This window comes from Sus scrofa, chromosome 8 (assembly GCF_054392235.1).
Source record: "Sus scrofa isolate SSC_HxYL_T2T_F1_AM1 chromosome 8, Sscrofa_HxYL_maternal_Yorkshire_Landrace_v2.0, whole genome shotgun sequence".
Lineage (NCBI taxonomy): Eukaryota > Metazoa > Chordata > Mammalia > Artiodactyla > Suidae > Sus > Sus scrofa.
In genome coordinates this window covers 80,033,081-80,046,401 of record NC_139390.1, presented here as the reverse complement: position 1 = coordinate 80,046,401, position 13,321 = coordinate 80,033,081, and the positions used below count along the sequence as shown (strand labels likewise).

Genomic DNA, 13,321 nt, shown 5'->3' with positions numbered 1-13,321 from the left:
CTGGTTCCTGTCCCGTTTACCAACTTAACCCACAACTTGAAAGTAGTCTTAGAAGTTAAGTGAGTTCATCTTCTACTCAACCCACTTCATTCTGTCTTGTACTGGTAAATGTTTACATTCCACTTCCCCAGCGTGTTGTAAGCTTGGTATGTGCACCCTCCTAGCTCCTGGACCAGGTACCTTGTATGTAGCTGGGGGTTCAACAAATGGTGGTTGAATTAAATGGTATCGTACAAGGACAGGTTGCAGAAACTGGAATATGCAGCCTAGAAATGAGATGGTGTCAGGGGGAAATAACGGCTGTCTTCACATATGTGAAGGATTTAAACTATGTAGCTGTGAAGGGGAAAATGAGAACAACTGCTGAAAGGAAGAGTAAGCTGATTTCTGCCCAGTATAAGGAAGCGCTTTCTAAGAATTACATCTGGTGGCAAAGGGAATGGGCTGAGTTTCAAGTCCTCCCACTGATGATTACAAAGGGTACTTCAGAAAGAATTTCTGCTCATGGAGTTCCCGTCGTGGCGCAGTGGTTAACAAATCCAACTAGGAACCATGAGGTTTCGGGTTCGGTCCTTGGCCTTGCTCAGTGGGTTAAGGATGTGGCGTTGCCATGAGCTGTGGTGTAGGTTGCAGACGCGGTTCGGATCCCGTGTTGCTGTGGCTCTGGCGTAGGCCAGCAGCTACAGTTCCGATTAGACCCCTAGCCTGGGAACCTCCATATGCCGAGGGAGCAGCCCTAGAAAAGGCAAAAATACAAAAAAAAAAAAAAGAATTTCTGCTCTGAGTGGAATATAATTGGGTAGATTCCTCCAAGCCCAAGATTTTATGATATTCTAGGCTTCCTAGTTTTCAGTCTTTTTTCTTAAAATACCAATTTACATAAGTGTCGATAAAGTAATGATATCTCACATATAATAGGAAGATACTTACAAAAGAAAAATTACTTTGTTTTCGGAACTAAGGTACTAACTAGCTGTTACCCTTAATATGGTCGGAGTCAATATAAAAATTCCCATGATGGCCAGTGAAGCATTTGACATTTAATTCACTTACATCTGGGTGGCTGAGATTTCAAACGTATTGATTTGGAAAATGACACCCACCAAGAGACAGTGAGCTAGCATCTCTCAGGGGTGTAATTACGAGGCATGTTTGACAGCCTGTGTGCCTGACGTCTTCTCTCAGCCAAGGCAGGTGGCCAGTCTGAACATCAGCAGGCCCCTGTGCCCAGGAGAAGATCAGAGGAAGGATGGAGAGTGAGGATATTTCCTTCCCTGCCTCCCTCCTTGCTGGGTACCACACTCTGGCTAAGTCCCTAATCCGAAGAGCACAGTTCCTGCAAGCTATGTGTACGGGTGGGCTCTCCTTCGGTTTCCAATCATGACTTGCTCCCCTGGCTCCTTCAGACAGAGAATTAATATTGGCTTCTTTGCTTTAGCGAGCCCTGGGGCACCACACCATCCTTGTGGTTTCCTTAGTCCATGCTCCACTCTCATCTTTGAGTCTCTTAATCTCTCCTCAAATTACCTAATTTTGGTGTGTGGTCTGTTTCCTTCTGAAGCCCTGACTCAGACACAGCCAGACACCAGTCAGGACCAACACTCCGAAGCATGGGTCCCAGCACAGAGCAAGTGTGCCCCTCCTCCCCAGGGAACAGAAATGGGAGGTGCTGCCACCCCCACAAGACCCAAGAGTCTCATCTGTCTCTCTAGAAGCACTGGTCCAAAGGGAGGAACAGCAGTGGCACCCAGGAGGCAGCCACTGGAGATTATAGTCAATCCATTATGAAATATGTCCTATCTAAATATAAAAAGAGAAAAGAGAGACAAAAGCTAGTCTTCCTGTTCAAATCAAGAGAAAAATCACCTTCATTCTATCATAAGATTTAAACAAGAAGCCATGTGACATGAAAAGCAGGATGGCGTTATTTCCTGATTGATATCAGAAATGCCTCACCTTTTCAAGCTTCAAGTCTGGACCAGTGAAGGGTTTGATTGTTTGTTTGTGTGTCACACCCGCGGCATATGGAGGTTCCCAGGCTAGGGGTCTAATCAGAGCTGCAGACACTGATCTACACCACAGATCACAGCAACACCGGATCCTTAACCCACTGAGTGAGGCCAGGGATGGAACCTGTGTCCTCATGGATACTAGTCAGATTTGTTTCCACTGAGCCATAATGAGAAATCCCTGGACCACTAAAGGTTTAAGCTACAAGGACCTATCTTCCTAATTTCATTTGTCCAGTATCCAATTTGCCATTTTTTTTTTCTTGGTCCCTAGTTGGCCTAAATTTCTTTTTTTTTTTTTAATTTATTTTATTAAAGTATAGTTGATGTACAGCAATGGGACTTAAACATCGTAGTGATGGGCACCTATGATTAGTGTGGCTCCAGAAAACCAATGCTACAATATTAAGGTGCTGAAAGGAACCACAGAAGGAAAGGTCCCTATATGCGGAGAGAATACAGACGCGAACAGCCCTCTCTCCCTCCCTCTTGCTCCCCTCCTTGCTCGTTCTCCCATTAGCTTTTGGTTAGAACAGCAGAGCAGGTAAGAGTGCAGGCTCAAATCCTGGTGTTCGCACTTACTGGTCAAGGGGCCTTGGAGACACTATTTAGCCTCTCCAGCCTCAGTATCCTCATTTGTAAAACAGAGGTAGGTGATTATTCCTACCTTGAGAGGGCGCTGTAAAGATGAAATGAGATAGAAGGTTTCCCTGAGGGTCTAGACCACACATCGCGTTTAATGAATGTTAAGTATTATCACAGACAAATGGGTTGGCTTAGTTTTTTTTCTCCCTGTAGTTTCTAAGAGCTTTCATTTGTGGCCCTGTGGGACCTGAGTGGTAAACCTCTCCTGGCGAGGGTGTCAGAGGCGAGAGGAGGAAACTGTGTGATGCCCAGGAGGGCAGACACTGGAAGGCAGACCCAGGGGCAGACATGAAAGGTGGGTAGTATGTAGAGCTGCTCACCCCCACACAGGCACACAGGAGGGGTTAATTAATGGGAGCCGAGAGCGCTGGGACAAAAAGAGCCCAAAGGGAGATCTGCCTCCCCCCCCCTAAAAAAAAATAGTCCCTAGGCTATGGGATACAGGGCCAGAAGCCTCCCAGGCAGTGTCAGGTTGGGGCCAAGGGAGAAGCGCTGGCCTGCATTTGCAGGAAGCAGCAAAGGGTGATTTCACCTACTTCATCTTTCTGCCTAGAACCAAGCCTGCTGAGATCCAGTAATGAAAATCTTCACAGCACATTACGGAATATACTAATGCCTTTCTGCCTCAATAACACTGCAGCCTGGGCATGAGTGTCATGCATTATTTGTATGCGGCTGGAAGAAAATTCAGTGATTTACATTTAGGGTTTATATTTTGTTTCTAAATGAAAACATCCATCCCAGCGATTCTTACACAGGTATTCCCACTGCAAGCAAATGGCTCAAGATTTAGATGTGTTTTCTTGCCTGAGACTTCTGACCTAATTCAGCCTTCCATCTTACTGGATTCAAGAGAGCCTGGTTAAAGATTTATAATCCTGTCATTTTATCCCCAAGACAAATTATATTCCAGTCTACTTTAATACCTGAAGATGACCAGTACTAGTCAGCCAAATACCTGGCTTATCTTAATTGTTAGACAACTGGTATGTTCAGCATTTTTGAGACAGTGGAATGAATATACCCCCTCTATCTTTGCCTTCCCTTCTGTACTGGTTACACCCAAGATAAATAACCACTCCTGGTTACCGGAAAATAAAGGGTCTTACGGGGGAGGGGTGGGGGTGTGAGGTATGTATGGGAACTGTGCTTTTGCAGGAAGCATGACTATCCATTAAGCTGTCTTTTCATCTTCTCTTCAGACACATAATCCTCCTGTATATTCAAATGATATTCAAGTCTTTGTTAAGCAGGTCTCATAAAGATACCAAATATGGAACAGATGCATGAACATAGGTCTATTTGCCAGGCTCCAAATTAACAATAAGGTATTTTATGTGACCTAAATGGACCATGATTTCTTGTGGTCAAGAACAGGAGCCAACACATTTCCAAGTGGAAGCGTGAACACAGCAAAATTCAATTTACAGAGAACTCCTGGGACACACGAGGCTCATTCAGAGGCTAAGCATCAGAGATTGGTCCTAAAAATAAAAGAAGCTGCTATTCTGATCTCACAGATGCAGTTGTGTGTTCAACTGAAAGACGGGAGACAGAGCAGACACTGAGAGACGTGGTAACCAAGAGTTAGTCACGTAGCACCCAGTTATGCCATCTGTACGATGCAGCTTAGTGTACAAGTAACTGATGAGAAGCAGGAGTAAGAATTATTAAGCACGGTGACAATGACAGTGTAATGCAAATAGAAATGTTTCTTATTGCTTCAACCAGCCTGTCATTTTTATCCTCAATGGCTCTCCAAAGCAATGTTTTGAGGGAGGAACACTTTTTCCACAGCTTCCCAATAAGAAAAAAATATATATATTGTCCTTGAAAAATCTAATCGTTTTCTCCATTAGGATTTGTTGGTTCTCATCACTAATCAGTAAACACAGTCCCAACTTGCCTCACTTTATACAAAGACATGGGTTACGTAAGAATGAGCAGGAGGTATGAAGCAACTAGAGTCAAAATACCCCTACTAGAGGAATAGGTGCGAAGCTGTATTACTTTCTAGTTTCAATTCTAGGTTGCTTCCTGTGCTCAGAGACAGGGTAGCTCTTGGGGATGGGGTTGTGGGAGCTTCCCAGGGGTTATGAAGGATGGCAGACATCAAGAGGTAGGACAATGAAAGAAAGGGAGGGGCCTGGGAATAAAGAGAGACTGGGCCCCACCTCCCCACAGCACCTCTGCAGGTAACCAGACTCCTCTAGAGAGGAGTGATGTTGTGTTCAGGTGCCCCAGGCAGAGGGGGCCACAGACAGTCCCAGCAGGGACGCCCATGCTTGCAGGGTGCAACAGAAGCAGCATAGGACTTCTAAACCCACAAAGCTTCGGGTGGGCAGTGAGGAGACAATCAAGATGGCTCTTGGCAACTAAAGACTCAAGACCAAGACAAACCACCTCCTTGGAAAACCTGGGAAGAATCGGCAAGTGCCTAAGACCTCAACCCCAGGCAGACAAAAGGACACATCAGGAGGATTTAGGGTATTGCCTTCTATACCTCATGGTGACTCGACGTCAAAAACTGTCTAACATATGGAACCTAAAGTCAGCATTTCTAGCACTCCTCAGTTTTCTGTACCCAATATTTGCATCCATCTTCCAATTCACATTTCACAATGCACTTCTGTGGGTTGAGAGTCATGGATAAAATACTGCCGCCAACACAGAGGCCACAAAGGCATTATTTTTTATCCTATGGTCACCTCTAAATTCAATCCAAAATAATGACACTCTGAGGAAAAGTACGGTTTTAAAATACAAAGGAGCCCTAAAGAGCTTTTCAATCAAGAACTTCACGAAAGAATCTCAATAGACTAATGTTCTTTAGGCTAACAAAATGTATGTAAACATGAAAAAATTTTTTAAATGGTGGTGTTAAATACAACTTAACTTTTCTTGGATGATCCTACTCAATTAAAACATATAACTACATCGGAGTTCCAGTGTGGCTCAGCGGGTTAAGAACCCAACATCCTTCCGTGAGGATATGGGTTGGATCCCTGGCCTCAATCAGTGGATTAAGGATGGGGGATTGCTGCAAGCTGTGGCATAGGTCACAGATGTGGTTCAGGTCTGGCATTGCTGTGGCTGTGGCGTAGGCCAGCAGCTGCAGCTCCGATTTAGCCCCATCCTGGGAACTTCCATATGCCACAGATGTGGCTATAAAAAGAAAAGAAAAATGTAACTACATGTAGCACTCATACTATCAATGCACTGAGGCAGGAGATGAAACCTGTAATCAGAAGGGTAAGGAATGTGCCATTTGGACTGGGCCTAAATGCAAGGAAGCAGATGTAGACAAGACAGGGGAAACAGTGACATGTGAAACACAAGAAGTAGAGGAGGGGGTGCGGGGAGGAAGAAGGAGGGAGGGAAGATGATAACACCTAAATGAGGCATCCATGAGTCAAGGCACATCTTAAAGCTGCTCCTCCAGCATTTAAGATTTAGGAGTAAGATGAGGAAGCTTTTAACAGGTAAAGATAGAAGGAGACTACTCTTTTTTGGCCGCATCCAAAGCCTGTGGAAGTGCACAAGTTCCCAGGCCGGAGATGGAACCCACACAACAGTGACCCCAGCCTCAGCGGTAACAATGCTGGATCCTGGAATTCCCTGTTGTGGCTCAGTGATTAACGAATCCGACTAGGAACCATGAGGTTGCGGGTTCGATCCCTGGCCTCTCAGTGGGTTAAGGATCCAGCGTTGCTGTGAACTGTGGTGTAGGTTGCAGACACGGCTCAGATCCCATGTTGCTGTGGCTCTGGTGTAGGCCAGCAGCTACAGCTCCGATTAGACCTCTAGCCTGGGAACCTCCATATGCCGCAGGAGCAGCCCTAGAAAAGGCAAAAAGACAAAAACAAAACAAACAAACAAAAAAAAAAAACCAATGCTGGATCCTCAACCTGCTGAATCACAAGAGAACTCCAGAAGGAGGCTGTTCTGGGGGCAGCATATGGAGTTCCTGGGCCAGGAATCAGATCTGAGCCGCAGCTATAGTTGCAGCAATGCTGGATCATTTAACCCACTGCGCTGGGCCAGGGATGGAACCTGCGTCATGGTGCTGCAGAGATGCCGCTGATCCCAGGGAGCCACAGCAGGAAAGGGAGGCTACTCTTCGGAAACGACATGAGAAAGGAATGGACATGGGAAAGCCCGGGGTGGGGCTGCATTATAGAAATCTTTAAGGGCCAGTTCAAGGAGCCTACTTAACTTGGTAGAAAATAGCCACAGAAGCATGTGAACAGGAAAGGAGTAAGATCAAAGCTAGACCCTGGGAAAGAGGAAAAGGCTACCGTGATGTGCCAAAGAGATCCTGGCAGACAGGAGGTAGTTTCACAGCTGTACGCTTCTTTTTTTTTCCTAGTCAGAGTGTGACATCAACACGCTAGTAAAATGGCCCGAGTACAGTGGCAATACTGGGCATGGACTGGGGAGTAAAAGAAACTACAAGGGGACTTTCTGTGGAATCTGACAAAAATGTGGCATAAAGCTGGGGGAGTTAAGAATAACTTCAACTCCAAAATATGTTATTGAGTGAAAAGGAACAAACTACCAAATTCTAAGCATCATATATTACATTTACGTAAAAGAAAATCCTCAAAAGATCATGTCATGTATTTTGCATGAGTTATATGGGCACATAGGGGACATCCATAAGTCAAGACACATCTTAAAGCTGCTCCTTGGAGTTCCTGTCGTGGCGCAGTGGTTAACGAATCCGACTAGGAACCATGAGGTTGCGGGTTCGGTCCCTGCCCTTGCTCAGTGGGTTAACGATCCAGCGTTGCCGTGAGCTGTGGTGTAGGTTGCAGATGCGGCTCGGATCCCGAGTTGCTGTGGCTCTGGCGTAGGCCGGTGGCTACAGCTCCGATTCAGCCCCTAGCCTGGGAACCTCCATATGCCGCGGGAGCCGCAGCCCAAGAAATAGCAACAACAACAACAACAACAACAAAAGACAAAAAAAAAAAAAAAAAAAAAAAAGCTGCTCCTTATGTAGAACAGGCGTCAGGAATAGTAAGTGACTCTGAAGCCAGAGTACACAGGCTCAAGTTCCAATCCTGGCAATAACCAGCCGCATGGCCTTGGGCAAAGCACTGCACCTCCCCGGGAGGGGGTGAGGCAGGAGAGCCTTAGGAAAACAGAGCATATGTGGAATAGTAGTTGTCTAGGGATGTCTTAATTAATTAATTAATTATTACTTAATTGTTTATTATTTTTAATATAATTTTAAATATTATTTAATCATTTATTATTCTTATTAATAAAATATTGCTTGCCAACATTGAGGGTTCAGCTGAGGTTAGATTTCATGGCTTTCAAGGTCCCAAATCAGAGCAGAAAGAGGGTTGGGCAAGTTCAAGCTGACGGTAGGAGAGTAGAGCCCACAGGAAGAGTCCTTGAGTGGGAGCTGGCTTACTTTGAACTTGATTGTGACTAAGGCTGACAGACAGGAGAGTAAAGCAGATGTTAAAAATGAAAAAGGAGGACTGAGAGAGAGAGTGGACTGGGATGTTGGAAGCCAAAAGGAAGACAAAGAGCAGTTCAACGTGCGAGGGGGAGGGAAGTGACCTGAGAAAGGAACTCAAAAGCAGAGCAATTTCGACTGAGGCTGCAGCCTGGCCACTTAACTTCACCAGAGCAGTGAAGAAACATCACCAAGATGAGTATATAAGAATGATTGGGACAGTGTCAGAGAGGTGACCATTACGCTTTTTTTTCTCATCTCCCCAGATGTCAACAATCACTATTACAATACAATAGATAGGAAGCATAGAGCAAGAGGGCTGAATGCTAACTGACCTCAAGACATTCCCCCAAATTTAATCCTGGGTGATTTCCCTGGAATGGGTTTTTTTTCTCCTTTTCTGGTTCATTATTCAACAAACAATCACAGTGTAAAGCACTGCACTGTCTGTGGGGGATGCAGATCTAATCTATGGTTCCAGCACTTATGGGGTTTACAACCTATCAGAGGGTATAAGAAAATAATTAGCAATTTTACAAGAGCTAATTAACAAGACAACAAGTGATGTTACAAGGCAATATGAAATGAAGTGACAAACAAATGGTGCTTGCTTACAGAGGAGAAATACCATTATTTGTTGTTGGCTATTCTTTCATTCAGTCATTTAACAAAGACTTATTGAGCACTAACTGCATGCCAGGTAGTGTGTTAGCTATGTACTAGTAAACAGATACAGACCTAGCCCTCAGTCCAGGGTGAAAAGACAGCTAACAAATAAATGGAGAAAGGCACATCATGACTAAGTGCTATGAAGGAAAAGAATGGGATGCTTTAGGAACAGAATAACAGACAACACAACTGGAAGATCTTGGAAGCTCAAGATGGCATTAAAACACCTTAAGAAAGTATATGGTCGTGTTCTATTAATTAATCATACAGTTTATATGCATACGATTTAACCAACTCTGTATATTAGCTCTAATCTTCAAAACGAGTCTTACTTTTTTTATTTTTTATTTATTTATCTTTTTTTTTTTTTTTTTTTTTTGCTTTTTAGGGCTGCTCCTGCAGCATATGGAGGTTCCCAGACTAGGGGTGTAATCAAAGCTACAGCTGCCAGCCCACACCACAGCCACAGCCACAGCAACATGGGATCTGAGCCGTGTCTGTGACCTACACCACAGTTCACGACAACACCGGATCCTTAACCCACTGAGTGAGGCCAGGGATCAAACACGCAACCTCATGGTTACTATCCAGATTTGTTTGCACTGCTCCAAACGGGAACTCCAAAATAAGTCTTGTTTAAACCAACATTATCATCTCATCTTCATTTTACAAACAAGCAAACTGAGGCCTAGAGGAAATAACTTTTCCAAGGTCAAAGCTAGGACATGCAGTGCCAGAATTCAAGGCGAGATCTGTGCAACTCTGGAATCACGTGTTCTTTCCACTATGACACATGGACTCACACCTCAGAAGATGTCCAAACTTACTCTCTTTTATTTGTGAAAATAAGCCTCTAAAGAACAACTTTCTAATATTAATATAATAATTACTACTACATTGGAAAGTAGTGCCTTTACATAGCAATAGGCATGATGTTTTCATAAAAGAACATTTCTTGCACCTCTGTTGCTCTTTTGCCAGCATCTCATCCAGTTTGAGAATTTGATAATAGCTAGTAATAATAATAATGAAATATAATAACAAGAATTTAATAGGCACCTACCATGTGCTAGATCTTGTGCTTGGTGATACCTGGGCACAGTCTTATTTAATCTGTAAATAAATAAGAGTCCTGTGAAGTAGACATGACTCTCCCCACTTGAGAGACCATATGGAAGGTTGAGAGATGAAGCAACCTGACCAAGGTTACACTGGGTAAGTGGCAAAGCAGAGATTCAAACTCCAATGTGGTACATGCACAAGGCCACCGCACACCCGCCCATGAATTCCAGGAGCCAGAATTAGCTTTGCAGTAGGGAGAAGAAACAAAGGGAAAACAATTTGTCCAAGGTAATGTGGCTAGTGAGAAGCAGAGCCAGTCAGAGAAACAGAAATCCCCAGCTCCTCATTCACTTCCTGACCTCTTGTTTGGGCCAAGAGGATAAATGTGTGATAATTGAGAAAAATTACTTAATTTTGTCCTGAATGGCTCAGGCCAACTGTACTCAAGGAATAAAAGGGCAGCCTGCAGTTTACGACTCCCTTGTTAGGCTTACTGGACTTGCAAAACCCTTCTTGCAGTACATGTGGCAGTCCCAACCTGGATCATAATTTACCACTTCACTAAAGTTTCCAGTGAAGAGCTGCCAACTACAGTAAATTGACTATAGTTCCTTCTTTGATTCTCTCTCACCAGGCATCTTGCACACAAAACACTCTCACAAAATCCAACGAGGTTCAGCATTGACCAGACGCAATAGCCCAGGGGAGGAAACATCTCCAAGAATCTTCTAGCACCTGCTTCACCTCATTACCAAGAGCTGGCTCAGTCACCAAAGGGGTTCAGCATGCCATAGATAAGACATTTAGGATCTGCTTCTATCCACTCCTATCCCTACACAAGAAAATGATCACAAGGAAATGAAAAAAATAGGACAGCAATCAATATTTGAAGGAAAACTAAAATTATTCTGTCTTGAAAGTCAATAGGAGATAAGTCTCAGACAAAAAAAAAAATCCAATAGTCTGATAATATGAAAAAATGCAGTGGACAGTAATAAAAATGGCACTTTGCACATTTTGACTATGCCTACTCAGAGAAGAGAATTAGGTTTACAGGTGCCATACCACCTTGTGTGAATATTACAGGCAAAAAAAAGCAAAAATGCTACATCAGAACCATTTTCATCCTTTCCGGTAAACCCAGCCTTCTTTATAAGGAGTGGCTGAGGGAGAGGAAAATTCAGACACTCTTGTCTGTCTGAGTGAGGCTGCAGGGCAAATGCAGAGGACAAGGAAAGACCTATGCAGAGTGCTTCTGATGGGAGTTCACGGGATGACCTCCACCTCGAGTATTATTCTACATGTGCTCAGCAAGAGGCCAGTTACCAAGCATGTAGTGTGGGTGAAGAAGATGAATTAACCCAATTCTAAACTGGTTGGAGACCCATAAAGCTTAGGAAGATAACATATGCAAATAGTCATCATCAACTTTTCTGAACTGGTGCAACCTTTATTGATTGTATAAGAAAACAGCAGCCCATGGAAATTAGGAGAACTGCCTCAAAGCATCATGATACATCTAGAACATAAAACATATAAAAAACAATGTAATGCAGCATAACCACAAGCGTCAACTACACCATTACAACCTGGGTTTATGGGTGCTAAAAGAAATGAGTTTAAAGGTCAAATGTCACCCAAATCAATGTATGTTCTCATACTGCAATGACTACCCATGGCATCAACTTGCTTATCTAAGTACAGCATGATGGTTAACAGCCTAGGCTCAGACTTGTTCAAAGCCCAGTGAAGTCGTGTCCTAGCTATGTGTATCTTGGGTAAATTACTTCAGCAACTTTTGCCTATGTTTTCTTATCTATAAAATGGGAAAATGAACAGTGCCTAATGCATATGGGGTTTGTAACTATTAAGCGATTATACCCAAGGACTTGAAAAAGAGCTTAACACAGAGTAAATGCCAGTCACTGCTACCTATAATAATAATGATCATTATTAATAATGGCCAATAGTAATTATTCTTATCAGTATTGATAATTATAACTCTCTAGAGTAGAACTGCCCACCCATCCCAGACTGCCTACTTTTACTCTGAACTATTACAAAAAAGAGAATTTGCTGTCTTATTTGAGTCACTAAATAGTGGGATTTCTATGATATATTAATTTAGGTTTTAACCCAAAATATGTTTACTACCTTGTACAATAATCATCCTTTTATATATGTGTTTATCCTATCATATTTTGCACTTCCTGAAGCAATGAGCTCAGCCATTTTTAGATGGAAAAGAGTCAATAAGTGTTTGACAAACTTAACTTGGTATCAAAAGTAATGTCTGTGGATACAGAAGTCCAGAAAATTCTTTATGGAGTTCCCATATGACTCAGTGGGTTAAGGATATCCGGAGGATGTGGGTTCGATCCCTGGCTTCACTCAGTGGGTTAAGGATCCGACATTGCCATGAGCTGCAGCATAGTCACAGAGGCAGCTCGGATCTGGCGTTGCTGTGGCTGTGGTGTAGGCCAGCAGGGGCAGTTCCAATTCGACCCCTAGCCTGGGAACTTCTATATGCCGCAGGTATGGCCCTAAAAAGAAAATAAATAAATAAATAAAAATTTAAAAATAGAAAATTATCTGATTATGATTTAGCTCTCCTGATCTTACAAGTAAATGTATTATTTGTTGTATTAGTTGCAGTAGATGACACTGATAAAACAAATAGGTCCACTATGTATTGTGTCAAACACAATACAATTTCATGTTAATGATTCTGGCAAATGTTCCCATTTGAAAGAGGGGTCCTTCTCTAGACAATTGTTTAGGATCATGGGTTGACAGCAGTTCTTACAATATCCGTCAATGGCTTCCAAAGTCGCCCTGGGTGTGGCCAATCCAGCTGCCTAAAAGGGGATATTTGGAAAAGCACTCATTGGGGGTTTCATAGAGCAAGCCTAGAAGTGGCATATGTTTTTCCACTCACATTCCATGAGACAGAACTCTATCAAACGATACATCCAACTGCACAAGAGGCTGGGAGATATAGGAAGGGGAAGTGGATTTTAGTGAAGAGCTAGCAATCTCTGCCAGTGGCCGAAATTAATCTCACCCACTTTATTCAAAGGAACCACTACTTAAAAATACTTGATGAGTATTGAGAAAACTAAATATTCTTTTGAGAATAGTTTTTATTTACTAAAGTTCTGTAGTCAAGATATAACTTCTTCCTTAAACTAGCAGGAAATAAGTTTTGAGATTAAGTATTCATCTGCAAAACTCTCTGTTTCCTTGGCTTAATTAAAATACCTTTTACTCTCTCTGCGTGAATAAATATAAGGGGTGATCAAAAGGAAAAATATCACATTAGTCTGGATCTAACCACTGCCACCTCACCCTTCAAGGCTTGGTAGACAATTCCAGCCCACATTTGCCACTTTCTTTTCTGTGTCCTGTAGCTCTCACAAGTTTCCATCCAGAAGAAAAATAGATGGTCTTGAAATGTTTTCTGCTT

At 43.0% G+C, this 13,321-nt stretch overlaps 1 protein-coding gene across 3 annotated transcripts in view; it reads right to left on the bottom strand.

Annotated features, from left to right (window-relative positions):
* The window catches only part of FRAS1 (Fraser extracellular matrix complex subunit 1), a 453,363-nt gene that overhangs the window by 336,391 nt on the left and 103,651 nt on the right, over nt 1-13,321 (bottom strand). The gene's annotated exons all lie outside the window — the stretch shown is intronic.